Raw genomic sequence first — 14,107 nt, 5'->3', positions numbered from 1 at the left:
GAGATACAACACGATCATCCTGCACTGCTGTACACCTGGATGCAAGAGCTGCACTAAAAGGTACTGATGTGTTTGTGTGTGTGAGAGAGAGTGAGAGAGTAAGTGTGTGTAAATGGTTGGGACAACAAATCCTCTTTCATTCTGTTTATCTACCTTGTAATTGGCAGAAATTGTCGACTGTCCCAGCCAGAAATCATGATGTAAATTTGATTTGTGGGAGTAAACATATTGAAACCATGTACTGTGCTGCTGTATAATTGTAAACTTGTATTTCTAAGTGTACTTTGTGTGTGCCATGCCCCTCAAAGACACTTTCTTGTTGTGATCTCTGACTCAGAGGCACCAGTGTGCTTTACATTCACCGCAGGTTTGAATCCCGCTAGCAGCGTTTCCTCCCTGATTCATCTTTTGCTTTGTTCTGCCTTTCATTTGTCTTCACTCCATAACAGAAATGTCTCACAGAGATAGTTTTAAAAAAGCGGATGTGTGTGTAATGCGTGTGTGTGTGTGTGTGGCTGTATACGCTTCCTTAACTTTCATTCATTCCTGATTCAGTTGTTCACATGGTTCTACCAGACCTATCGCTTTTTATGTATTCTCATAAACAAGCTCCATGTAGTATAATCTTGCAAATGTTTTATAACCTTTACGTGGGAAAAAGTTGTTTCATCTGTTTAATCTGGTGTTGGCAGTTTCAGCATTTAAATAATTGATCAGATCAGCCTGGTAGTTGAAATGAGAAATGAAAACTGGTTACAGCTCAGAATTCACACACACACACACACACACACACACACACACACACACACACACACACTTATGAGTCTGTCTGCCACAGTTGATTGGAAAAGTATGGATTATGTCCGGGCTGTGTATTACCTCATTGGTCACCATTAACTCCTCTAGCTGTCTGCTGGCCTGGATGTCTGTGTCGGTTTATGGGTTCATGACTTAGTTTATCGCTTTAAGCTCATTTCTCTTTGCAGTTTTGAATGACGAGAGCATTTTTACTGATAAAAATTGAATATTGATTTTGCTCATGGAATTTTCTCCTGTTGCCTATAGCTTGAGTTCAGCTCTGTCTGGCAGAACTTTAACGGGGTCACAGGTTTGGATTCTAAAGTCTGTTTAGGTTTCGGACTTGGTCAGCTCTCTTGGTTTACAGGTTCAAGCTCTAATAGTTGATAGATTCGTTATATGTTTTAATTGTTGATGCTTCATTGCTGGTTGGGTGTGACTGAATGGCTCTTGCCTCACAATTGCGGTGTGTAGTTCCCTTTTCAGTTATTGTGGGTTCAACAGGCTTTTGTTTCAGACGGATGTAATGTACACAAACTTTACAGCAGATGAGGGTCAATGGTTGTCATTGTGATTTTAGAAACCAAACAGAAGGTCCCATCATGCACCTGTGCTCTGGTTGTTTCGCTGTGATTCAGTGTTAAATGTATAGAATGGTTCACTGGAGTCCCTGATATTAGAGAGAATAGCAGCAAATCTTTTTGGAGTGTATGTGCCTAAAAGAACACAGAAGGACAGAAAATCACAGGTGGTTATCAATCAAAATTGATTGAGAAAAAATTAAGAGATAATCATTCTAATAATCAGATCTTTATTAGTCACTAATCTCTAATCTCTATCATTTTATTGAGTTAAAGCTTCTCAGGCAAAGGTCAGAAGCAAAGAAGCTGATTCAGTGGAAGAGATGAAGAGACGTGCTGCTATAGCTTTCAGAGTAACAGTCTCACTGGCTCTGTGACAAGCATATGCGGCTTGTACACTGTGTGTGTTTCTGTTTGTGTGTATGTGGGTGGCCTAAGTGGCAGTGATGACGAAGGGTTGTCTGAAAAAGCAATTGTCATGTAGGAGGACATTGGACATGTTACACAAAAACATGTTTTTGTTATGTGTGCGTGTGTGTGTGTGTCAAATGCAAGTAGGAAGATAATTGCCTGTATGCATATCAATTAGTTTTGCGCATACTTATGCAGGTGTGTGTCTCATGTGATGGTTGTGTGTCGATTCTGTACAGTACTCACCCACATGCGTTCACACACACACACACACACACACGCACACACACACACACACACACACACTCACACACACGTACATTGTACATGTACTCAAGTACAGTCCATGCTTTGTTCAAAAGCATTGGGAAGAAGAGGTTAGTGCATCCAGTAGAAGACAGAGAGAGAGAGAGAGAGAGAGAGAGAGAGAGAGAGAGAGAGAGAGAGAGAGAGGAGAGAGAGAGAGAGAGAGAGAGAGAGAGAGAGAGAGAGAGAGAGAGAGAGAGAGAGAGAGAGAGAGAGAGAGAGAGAGAGAGAGAGAGAGAGAGAGAGAGAGAGAGAGAGAATAATGGGCACTGACGGGTCTTCATTACTAATATTTGGATGAGAGGTCTTGTACTAACCAAACCATCCCCTCTCTCTCTGTCTCCCGCTCGCCCTCTGTCTCATTCTCTCTCTCTCTCTTTCTTTCTCTCTCTCTCTCTCTCTCTCTCTCTCTCGCTCTCTCTCGCTCTCTCTCGCTCTCTCTCTCTCTCTTCACCCCCCTTTCTCTCCATTGCCAAAGGGAAAAGATCAGAGCAAATTGTCACTCTGATCTCCCATGTTACATTGCCTGTTTTTCTTGTGAGAAAGAACAGAGAGCTGGAGGCCATGTATTGGATGCCAATCGTGTCGTTGCTGGGCAGTGGGAGAAGTGTTTGTGCATCAGAAAATCATCACTGCAGTAACTGTGGGGCACTACTGAATTTTCCTTAAACAGCGTTAAGATAAACACGGTGAAACCTGTAGTCACAATGTAGTCATGACAACTCTGAAGTACTTTGACACACACACCTACTGTATATAGAAACAGTGTGTAAAGTGACGGATGGAAGCACACATTTGCCTATGTGGTCTTCAATCAATTTCAATGTTGGAAAAATGGCCTTGTAAATGCAATTTTTTACAATTCATGGAAACAGAACTGGCTGATTAGGAATTGAACTCAACCTCTTCTTCTGTGCAAAGTGACCCTGGGACTTTTGAGGAGGTCATTATATGGAAAATAATGGTCTCACCACTCTGCATTGCACCTTGTTCTTAACCTCCTGAAGGTCACATGTTGCGATATCAGCATGTTAACTGGCTGTCGATAAACCTTACTGCAGAAACGATACGGCAAAGGTGTGTGAGATATAAGTGGCTCAGTCATGTGGACAGTAGAGACACTTAAACTGAGTGAAACGACCATAAACAATAGCAGAGTTTTGATATCATATTTCTTCTCCATCACTGCTGCTGCTTGAAACTGAGCTGCTTTCATTTCTAGTGAGTACATCCTTCCTTTGTGAAGAAAAACAGGAGAAAAGCTGACCTGAGATACTTTGATATTTTATTTTTGAAGTATGAGGATAAATGAGAACGGAGGAGATGAGAGGAAACGAGAGCAAAGGAGAAATGATGAAGACAGATTGTGAAGAAGGTCATGACCCAGACTTTCCGTGATTCCAGGTGTGAAAACAGATGTTGTCCCCCTGAGCCTGGCACTTATCCTATATTGTTGTGTGTGTGTGTGTGTGTGTGTATGTGTGTGTGTGTGTGTGTGTGTGTGTGTGTGTGTGTGTGTGTGTGTGTGTGTGTGTGTGTGTGCATGTTCACTCATTTAAATTAATCCAAATGATGACAATAACTCAATAATCTACTGCAGTGACGTTATATGTTACAGTAAATTATGTATATGCACCGTATCTGGTTGCCTCTGTGCTCAATACTAGGCCTCTTCAAATCCATACGCTTATCAACATATGTATTCTGTGACATACTCTTGGGTTGAACAGACATGTACATGCACGCGCTCACACTCTACCCAGATACACTCCATTATTCAGTGTGACGTGCAGTAGGTTAACGCTTCAGTGTGAATATGTAGCTTCTGTTCGTGGCATCTGTGCACGTGTGTGTGTGTGTGTGTATGCTTACTGTTTAGCTTCTTGTGGCTTGGCCTCCTGTCAAGATGTGTGTGTATGTGCGCATCATCATCATAAGAGAGATGGGTTCTATGGTTGCGAAATATAAATGTTGGACCTTAATTAACACACACACACACACACGCAGTTTCATTGCTTCATTGTGTTGTTAACACAGAGCTGTGGATGTAAAAGGGATGATTGACGCCTTCAATCTAAACCCAGTACGTGCTCAAGTCACCTCATCTCGCCATTGGCCATTGCTTCACTCGCTCGTGAAATGACTCCTTTAATTTGTTTCCAACGACACAGCAGGGGGGCCGATTTCATCCTCTCACAGGACACAAATGATATATGGACGGAGGTTACATGTGCTTCATTGTCTGTCTGTTTGTCTTGATATTTTCTTCTTTGCTTTCATCCGTTTTTCATGTCGTCTCTTGTTTATCCCCTCCACATTACGTTTACCCTCTCAGTATTGTATTAAATACTCGTGTAGATGATGCTTTCTGTTAAACATCCACCCACTATTTCCTTTAATTGACGGACATGTGTGTGATGTGTTGGTGTGTGTTTTTCATATTCTGTACACGATAGATTCACCAAAGTGTTAATTAGTTTTGTCAGCAGCAGCTAACGCATAGTCACCCAGCCCTCACACCATCTCTCTCTCCATCTCTCTCTCCATCCTTCTCTCTCACAGACTTGTCAACAAAAAAGCACTCATCTAAATGCACACACACACCAGCATCCCACCTAAGCCTCTGTAATGTTGTGCCTCCACACACACGCACGCACGCATGCACACACGCACACACGCACACATACACAGACACACAGACACACAAACACACACACACTCAGAGACAACACATCTTATCCCACCTTTTACCCACTCCACCAGAGCGGTAATGACTAATACACACAGACACACAGACAGACACACACATACAAACACACACACACTCGCACATAGACATGTCATGTCATTTTAACACCATGGCTCCCGGGAGGGGTTTCCTCACATTCTGTATACATGCACATACACACACACACTCACACTGGGCTGTTAATGTCTAAGGAAAGATCAGACAGCAAAGACGAGCAGAGACAAAGAAGACAGATGTTCCTTTGATATATTTGACATTACATTCTGAACTATTAATTAATTTCTGTGTATGATGTGGAAATGGGCTTTGAACTGACAATAAGCGGAATGGAAGTGATGGGAAAACTGCTTGATAAACGGAGCTGTGTGTCCATTTTTAACTTTTCCATCTCTCATTATGATATCCATCAATTTTCGATGTCAGACATTTGACGTGTCCTTTTCATGACCCTATAAATATGAGACCACACCCCAGGCCAGATCTGTTAGCTGTAAGAGATAGAGAGATGACAGGACAGATATAAGGCCATCCTACATAATGAATGAATACAGTAGGAGATGGCGAACAGTGAGGATTCTGTTCAGTGTCCCTATAGTATAGATGAACACACACTCAATAACGGACTTAATGTCATTTAACTGCGTACGTGTATGGAGGAGGAGAAAAGAGCGGTGAGGGGAGGACAAAAGGTGAGTGGAGGGAGAAAGAGCGAGACACACAAAGAGACTGAGAGAGACCCCAGGAAATGAAATTTGGTAATGCTATAATTATGGCAGGGAAATTGGACAACTCTCTCTCTCTCTCTCTCTCTCTCTCTCTCTCTCTCTCTCTCTCTCTCTCTCTCTTTCTCTCTCTCTTTCTCTCTGTATGTGTGTATGTGTGTGTGTGAGCCTGCAGGACTGACCGACCAATGGCAGAATGACTTTAATCACTGTGGTAACCTCAAGGCAGATGGGCCCATGCTGGTAAATTAGGCTTGGTAGTCATGCCTACAAAATAGCTTGCGCACACTCATGCACACACACGCGCACACACACAGTTCCGTGGCAGCTCACTAGAAAATTTAAGTTCACCTGATATAAAAATGAGGAACTCTATGTAGATGATGTTATGTTATGTGCATGAGTCGCTCCAATTCAGTAAGTTAATATGAAGATTTATTTGTACGGTGGCCACAGTGGAACATTTAGCACAGGTCACAGAGGGACTTAAGAGATGAACTCAAGCTATTTGATTTAAGTTCTTATCCAAATCTTACATGCAGCCCCCAGTATGATCCAATCCTGTTATTGCTCTGCTGTTTAAATATAATGGGCCATATTACCATCTCAGGCCAGACCCATGTATCACATTAACTCACTTGGGAGCTGACCAGGCTTCTTTGTCGCCTATGTTTGACTTTGAGGCTGTGGGAGATTCTCCTCTCTGGAATGCTGATCACCATCGGAACATGAAAGAGAGATGCTGGATCTTTAATAGAAAGAAAGAAAAGGAAAGAGAATGTCAACCATGCAATGAAATATGACCATACCGATATCAGTGTTCAGTGCATCGTGTTCCCAAAGTCAATCAAGAACACACACACACACACACACGCACACACACACACACACACACACACACACACACACACACACACACACACACACACACACACACACACACACTTTCCTTGTGAGCAGACTTTTAACTAATGCAGTCTGGATTATATTTGCAGTATAAACCATTTTTGGTTCCATGATTTCATCCTTTATTTCATTAATTTCACATACAGACAGACACACACACACACACACACACACACTGAGATCAAACAGGGCGATTATACTTTTGCTCCCTCCCTTTCAGGTGTGCATGTTCGTTCACTCAGAGATAACCACACACACACACACACACACACACACACACACACACACACACACTTAAGATGCAGGGCTTTTATAATGGCAAACGCACCTCCAGCCTCACACTCCCGCTGTGGTCGATCTCCCGATTTTACCTCCTCCTCCTCCTCATTTTAGCCCCCCCTCCTGCCCCAGCCATATCTCCCTTCTTTCCTTCATTCCTCCCCCACTCCCATCCCACCTTCGTTCCCCTTGTGGGGCTGTTGCTAAGGAGCCGTGGTGACCAAGAAGTTTTCTTATTGGATGAGGGTGTTCGGAGGTGGAGGAAAAAGGAGGAAGTTGCGAGAGGAATGGGGGGAGGAGAAGATAGAGGAGGAGAAATAGAGGAAAGGGCGGAGGGAGGGAGGGATGGAAGGATGGATGGAGGGGGAGCACAAAGCGAGATCCAGATGTGCTAATGAGGCTTTGCGATGAATTGACATTGGCACAGTGGGTGATGGAGGCAAGGGTGAATGGATGGATGGATGGATGGTGATGGATGACAGAAATGGATGGAAAATCATAGGTGGCACAAAGAAAGTCTGATAAATGGATTCAAAAGCTATAAAAACAAGAATAAAATAGATCGACGTCAGGGTAAATCTAAACAAAGCTCAAATTTGACAAGACCTTGCTGGCCAAGAGGACAAAAAGATGGACAAGATGGAGGGCGTGAGTGGTAGGGAGGGTAAAAAGAGGGAGAGACCTTTCATTTGGAGGATATTTAAAAAACGAAAGTCTTATCTAAGCCTCAACCACACACTCTGGTGACTCCTGTAGGGGATAATGTATTGTGATTATTGCGGACGATGGGGACACAGTGGGTGCAGGTGTCTCATGTCCTGCTTATTACACGGCTACTTACCACATAAATAAATGATTTCATGCATTACAATCATTTTACATTAATTTATCAGTACTCATTACAAGCTTCTGCTGAAAAAAAGTCCCATTTACTTGAGCTGAGCAGCTGAGTTACTAAGTAAATAATTTATTAATTTACTATTTAGAGTTAAATTGCACATTTTTGTGTTTCGCAATGTTGACGTTGGCATCTTGTGGCTAGCATGACACTCGTAGCTGTTTGTAGCTGGTCAGGAATGTCATCAAAGTGTAATGATATAAAGCAGCAGCGTTAATCATTAAGAAAATAATTGACAGTGGAAAGCTGATTGATCAGAATTGACCAGCTCATGACACCATGGCATCTTCCATTTACCCTATACAACAAAATCAGGTTAGCCACAGATTTGTTCAGATACAAATGTTTACAATATTCTTCAACCGGTTTGAGGCTTAATTTGCTAGTCATACATTTGGATGCGTAACCACATACACACACACACACACACACACGCCCACACACACTCACACACTACAAGATAATAGGTCTGTGTTCTGATGGAGGCTGCCCTCACAGACTCTTTCTCGCTCTCACTCGCTCTCCCTCACAGCTTGGCTGCAGTTCTGGATTCAGCCTTAATAAGCTTTTTTCTTTTATTGGAGTAAAGCTCCAGTGTTCCTGTCAGCAGCTTCTGGCTGAGCCCTCAGAGTCGATCCAACATTTATTTAACCCCCAACCTCCTGTACACGCTCACTGATTTACTGACACTGCTGTCTGATTGGTCATGTCAAGTAAACAAGACATAAACCATCTGAAATATATGGAAATAGTCCTACTTTACATGAGTTTATGCCGCCTTTTTATCTGCCACGCACATTTGCTTAATAAAGGTCACTAGAAAACAACACTAGTATGAGAAGGCAGAATGGCTAAACGAATGACTGACGAATGAATAAATAAATAAATGAATGAATGCTTTGTCAGCTTCAGTCGTACTTCATCAGCAGCTGTGCTTGTCCATATTTGTTAGCATGCTAAGCTGTGTGTACATGTGTGCTTGTTAACATGTACAAACATTTAACATACAATTTAGCATCTTGGGTAGTACATTACCGTAACATGCTAACAGTTACTAACAGTGTGTTAGCTTGTTAGTATTTTAACATTTCCAGTTAGCATGGAACATACTACTTTTAAGCACGGTGTGACATGTTGACTTACTGGTGACACTATACATTTTTCATGATTCATCCTCTGGCAACCAGAGATGTTTGTACCTTATTTCATAGCAACCAATCTGCAATGTTTTATGTTAAATCTACTGGAAAATTGGTTGTAGAGATGCTAAAAGTAGATTGGTGACAATCAAATCTCAGCGGGTAAGCCTGCTTGTGACTGTGCCGGGCTGACTTCAGAGTGATTTGGATGCCAGCAGGAGATATTTAATATTTCAGGTGGAAATTAAAGGGGGGGAGGGGCACCTGTTAAATCATGCAGAAATGCACCAAACAGGAAACCTGTATGTATTTTGCATGAAGGAGCAATAGACTGTGAATGTAACGTAATGGTCTGCGTGTCTGCTATTGAAATGGTTGCTCAGATGGTATTACACATGTTACAGCAGAGATAGTATTTACCCGGTGTGCAGCCCATTAACTTCAAGGTTATCAGAGATGCATTTCTACCCTTTGTTGTGACGCGGTTACTGTTACTTACTCAGGCTTTCCTGTCAGCTTAAACCTGTCCGGCCATTTTCCTCTGACATGTTTTTGTAAATCAAACTATCTGGCATCAAGGAACTTACATATTTATATCACATTTCTTAATCATCCATCACTGCTTTGCTCTTAAAGAACCATGTGTCCTGGTTTTCATATATCATATACAGTATGTGTGGTGTGTGTCTCAAGTCTGGCCGGGAGGATTGACATCTGCGCTTCCTTATCAGACAGTAGTACAACATCTGGCCGGTTATATAGGCTGCCCCCGTTTTCTTTCCACCCCTTCTATTCTTCAGTCCGTGCTAAATCTTCGACTCGCGTCCTTTTTAACTCTCACTCGTCAGGGTTACAATCCTTTAATCCTCCACTCGACTCTCATGTCTCGTCTCTACTCTCGTCTGGCTAGAGCCAATCTGCTACACAGGCTGTGGAGATGTCGGCCTGTCTTGTGGTCCAACATTTTCCTCCAGTGTGAATTCACAGTGCAGTGCAGAGGATTAATCCAAATGTCTCCTTTAGAGATCCTGCCTCGCGCCAATTGGTTGTCAAATGTAACATTCGTACAATACGTTTGTTCAGAAAAAGACGGCAGGGGGGTATACATAAAACCCAGCACTAAATTTTACATTTTGGTATGGGCAAATAGTGACATTCAACCATTTTCCCTTTTCATAAATGAGGTTAACTGGCTCTTTTCTGCCTTAAACAAGGTATATTTCCTCATTTGAATTTCTGTTAAACAGTGTTGGGCTCATATGTGAAATCTGACATTGTGTGCACTTTAAAATAACAGTAACAGTTTTCAGTGGTATAAGAGGGTTTTAGATCAATAAATGTGCCAATATCTTTCATTCATTGTCCGTGTTTGCCTGGTTCTGCTCCCTTTTTCTTCGTTCATCCTCTCTGCCTCTGTCTGCTATTTTTATGTTGATAAACAGCGACCTCTCCTCTCTCCTCCCTCCTCCCCAACCCTCCTACTCCTCCTTTCTGTCTGTCTGCCTTCATCCTCTGGTGGTGAATGTTTCGGGTCGAAACTGACAGGGGGTAACAGACTGATTGGGGTCTGCCCACCGTGTTTCGAGTGCAGCCTGTACAAGCTGACATTGATTCATAGTTCTGGATGAGCTGCTGCAGGTTTGGAAGTGTTGACAAGTTTCACTGTTGTTCTCCGCTCTGTGTGTGTTGTTGTGTACATGGAACACACATGCAGCGGTGCTGTGGACATGTTTGCAGAAGAACTCAGATCCAACAACAATAAATGGGGAAAATAAAATACTATTCCAGCATTCAAAAATTCAATAGGGAAAGTAATTATTGTTAAATATTATCAGATACATACACATGCATGTTAAAACTTTTAGTCTCCTCCAATTAAAGTGTCATTTTGATGCCAAAATCAGACAGAAATCGCCATAAACCAGTCTGTTTACCAAATTAATACCAAATCTTCAAGAGAAAGTCTGCCACTATCTGTCCTACAGGTAACCCTGCGCAAATGTGTATATGTGTGTGCGTATGTGTGTGTATATGTGTGTGTGTATGTGTGTGTGTCTGTGTGAGTGTGTGTGTGTGTGTGTGTGTCTGTGTGTGTGTGTGTCTGCGTGTGTGTGTCCTTGCTGCAGGTGGCAGTCATCATTTATTAAGGGCTCTCATAAAAGAGGATGTGTGGGCACAGGAAGTGCTCAAATCACTCTGGGATTGATTTATCTGGGGTTGAGCTGCTGGGTGTGTGTCCCCTCAGGGCTGGAAAGAGACAGACACACAAGACAGACACACTTGCACACACATACACACTACACACATCTTTTTGTCCAATCAACCTTGCGTACTCCTCCTTTTCTTTGTCCGCTGATTACTCTTTTTACAGCCTCATGTCTGACTTCTCTTACTCTCCCGACCTTCTGTTGAGTCTTTATCATTTCCTGTTCCGTCTCCATTAACCCGCACCCCCCTCTTGTCTCTCTTCTGTCTATATCATTTAAAAAACAAACAAAACCGGCCTGTAATCCCCAACCCCTGAACATCCTCACTATGCCATCATTCCTCTCTCTCCTCTCTCCTTCTATCAAAAGTAGGTCATTCTGCAACATCGAGCCACAACTCCTGCCAAGCATGACATCCACATAGACACACGTATCGCCTGGCAACCACTGATTTACCCCCTCCATCCTCGTTTCTTCGTCTTTGCGTCCCTGGAGGTTGTGCACAGAGCAGCGGGCTGCGCTCGCAGTCTGACACCAGTTTGTTTTATGCCTGTTATCACTCCATAGTCAGGCCGAGGGTTAATTGAAGAGGGCTTTGTTTAAAAAAAGGGACGTTAATCATTTCACACATACAGTACATACATGAAATCTGTTAGAGTTCACTGGTTGGGTTATCAGTACAGTGCATCTAGTCTTGCAAGGGTTTCTATATCATTAATGAAGGCATTACTAATATTGTTGTAATGGCTAATATTTATATTGTTGCAAAATGCGAATTCAGACTTGTAATTCATGTTTTTATCTCCAGAAACGCAGAATCGTTGGCTGATACTATTGTTGCTTGTATCACTTATTACTACTTCTACTGCTACCACCACCACAGCACTAATTGGTAGGGGCGTTTACAATTCTGTGCTCCCCACAACGTTGCTGCTGTTCAGATATCATTGTGTGAAAATGTACAATCTGGTTTTCTTTCAACATATACAGAAACATGTAGAAATACTGTATGTGTCTGTTACAGAGCCTCTCACTGGCTTTGACTGCACCATAAATGAGCAGCAGACATCAGCTGCAACATTTCTATTCTGCCTGTCCATGTTATGTATGCCTGTGTCGTACAATGACACAATCACTTGGGTCAAAATGAAGCAGGACATATTCTGTGATATTTGACTTTCTGCAGCAAATTTCAAGTCTGTGTAAGTTGGTGTTCATAGTATAACGAATGGGACTGAAACCACTGGCTGAAGGTTTAACACAGTCTAGAACGGTGTTGAATGTTGGAAAATTTAGTTCAGTAAACAATTTGATTTGTAAAGCCAAAACATAGATTCAACATATTTTAAGTATATGTAGTGTTTTTATTTCTGATAGGATTCCCAATAGTGACAACTCTGAAGTCACTAATGATTTTTTGACATATTGGATTCACACTGCAGCCGCAACAACATGTATAACTGAGATGTGACTGTGCTTAAATCATGTAGAACAAAATGTGAAGCTGCCACTGATCAAATCACAAGCAGCACCTATTGTACAGATGTTATTCACACCAAGCAGACACTTTCCTCAAGTCCCATCCTTGTCCATCAGAGTGGTTGCCATGGCAATCTTTTTAAGTGTCAACTATTCCAAGGAACTGATGTCATTGTTATGGACTTTACAATTCCCCCTGCAACCTCTTTAGCATGTGACCCATGACCTCTGAGTGAGTCTATGAGCCATTTAATTGCTACACGTGTGTGTGTGTGTGTGTGTGTGTGTGTGTGTGTGTGTGTGTGTGTGTGTGTGTGTGTGTGTGTGTGTGTGTGTGTGTGTGTGTGTGTGTGTGTGTGTGTGTGTGTGTGTGTGTGATGACAGTAATGGACTTAGTTCAGAGGGCAACTCTGGAGGGCTAGTAGGAGGATGGGGGTAGGAGGCAATGTGCATGTTTGGAGGGGTACATAACACACACACATGCACACACACAGCCTCTGGGACAGTCATTAGTGAATTGGTGAGTGCTGCACCAGTCTTGAGTCAGCAGGGAATAGCAGGTGATAGACTGGACATGAAAGTGCCAATTCGTACATACACACACACACATACACTCACACTCCTTGTTATCACATGAGACTGTTGAGAGAGGGTCAGAAAGCTACACTTGAGTGTGTTTGCTGTAGTGTGAGCAACATCAGCGGTTTCTTTACTCACTTTACACATGCAGTGCAGTCATTATCACTTACAGCACTTGGAACACACTCTTTACTCTTTACAGCAAAACCTAAATACACTTACACACTGCTTGTCTTTACTCCTGGACTTACTATATTTAAACTTTCATGTTGTAATCCTGTCAGTAGATGGGTAGTTTGGATTTGCAGGGAAAGTCGGGATGAAGACGGGTTCTGGTGATCTTAATTCAACATGATTCAACCAGACACACACACACACACACACACACACACACATTCGAAAATCTACTGTATCCATACCGTTACGCAGCACTCCAGACTTACTTATGCAATACTGTACATACTGTGGACACATTCTTCTCAAGTAGGCCAAAACTATTGCTGTGCCCTTTGGCATTGCACTTAGCCTAGTTAAGCACATTCCCCCCAGTTGTTCAGCATGTGTAGAGCAGTGCTTAAATACACAATGGATGAACACTAAAGTCATCGGATCTAGTTAAGCATCTTATAAAACGAGACACTTTTAATGCTCAGCCACAAGAATTTATGTACATCACATTTCATTCATGTATCCGTGATGCTCTTTCATTACAAAGTTAGTGAAACTACTTCAAGATAAAGATAAGTGCATCTCGGGGTTGTGAATTATTTATTGAGTAATGCAGGGGCTATAAACTCTTCTCCCATTTTGCAGCCTTGTATTGATCAAAGCAGTCGCGTGTGTGTAACATATATAATACATGTCGAGACTCTGTTTATCATAATATGCTGCCGTAGGAGCCGAGTTTGCTGCGTTAGGACCTCTCGGGAGCCACAAAGCTCAGTCAGCTATAGATGAGATGAGACCCAAAACATGAGCACTGATGCGTCCCTTCTTCTGTCGGTAGATAGTAGAATTTGCTCTTACTGCGGAAATGAGTTGGTTCTGTGATTA

General features: G+C 42.4%; 1 protein-coding gene across 6 annotated transcripts in view; it reads left to right on the top strand.

Moving 5' to 3' along the window:
• The window catches only part of nfasca (neurofascin homolog (chicken) a), a 63,643-nt gene that overhangs the window by 213 nt on the left and 49,323 nt on the right, over window positions 1-14,107 (top strand). For all 6 annotated transcript variants that reach the window (XR_012964018.1, XM_076156414.1, XM_076156416.1 and 3 more), the window contains one exon: window positions 1-60. This exon is cut by the window's left edge. The gene's annotated coding sequence lies outside the window, so the exon portion shown is untranslated. The remainder of the gene's footprint in view (window positions 61-14,107) is intronic.

This window comes from Genypterus blacodes, unplaced genomic scaffold, assembly GCF_046128005.1.
Source record: "Genypterus blacodes isolate CSIRO-AG114 ecotype Tasmania unplaced genomic scaffold, CSIRO-AGI_Gbla_v1 ptg000070l_1, whole genome shotgun sequence".
In the NCBI taxonomy this organism is placed as follows: domain Eukaryota; kingdom Metazoa; phylum Chordata; class Actinopteri; order Ophidiiformes; family Ophidiidae; genus Genypterus; species Genypterus blacodes.
Note: the sequence above shows the minus strand (reverse complement) of the source record. Positions and strands in the feature narration are given on the sequence as shown.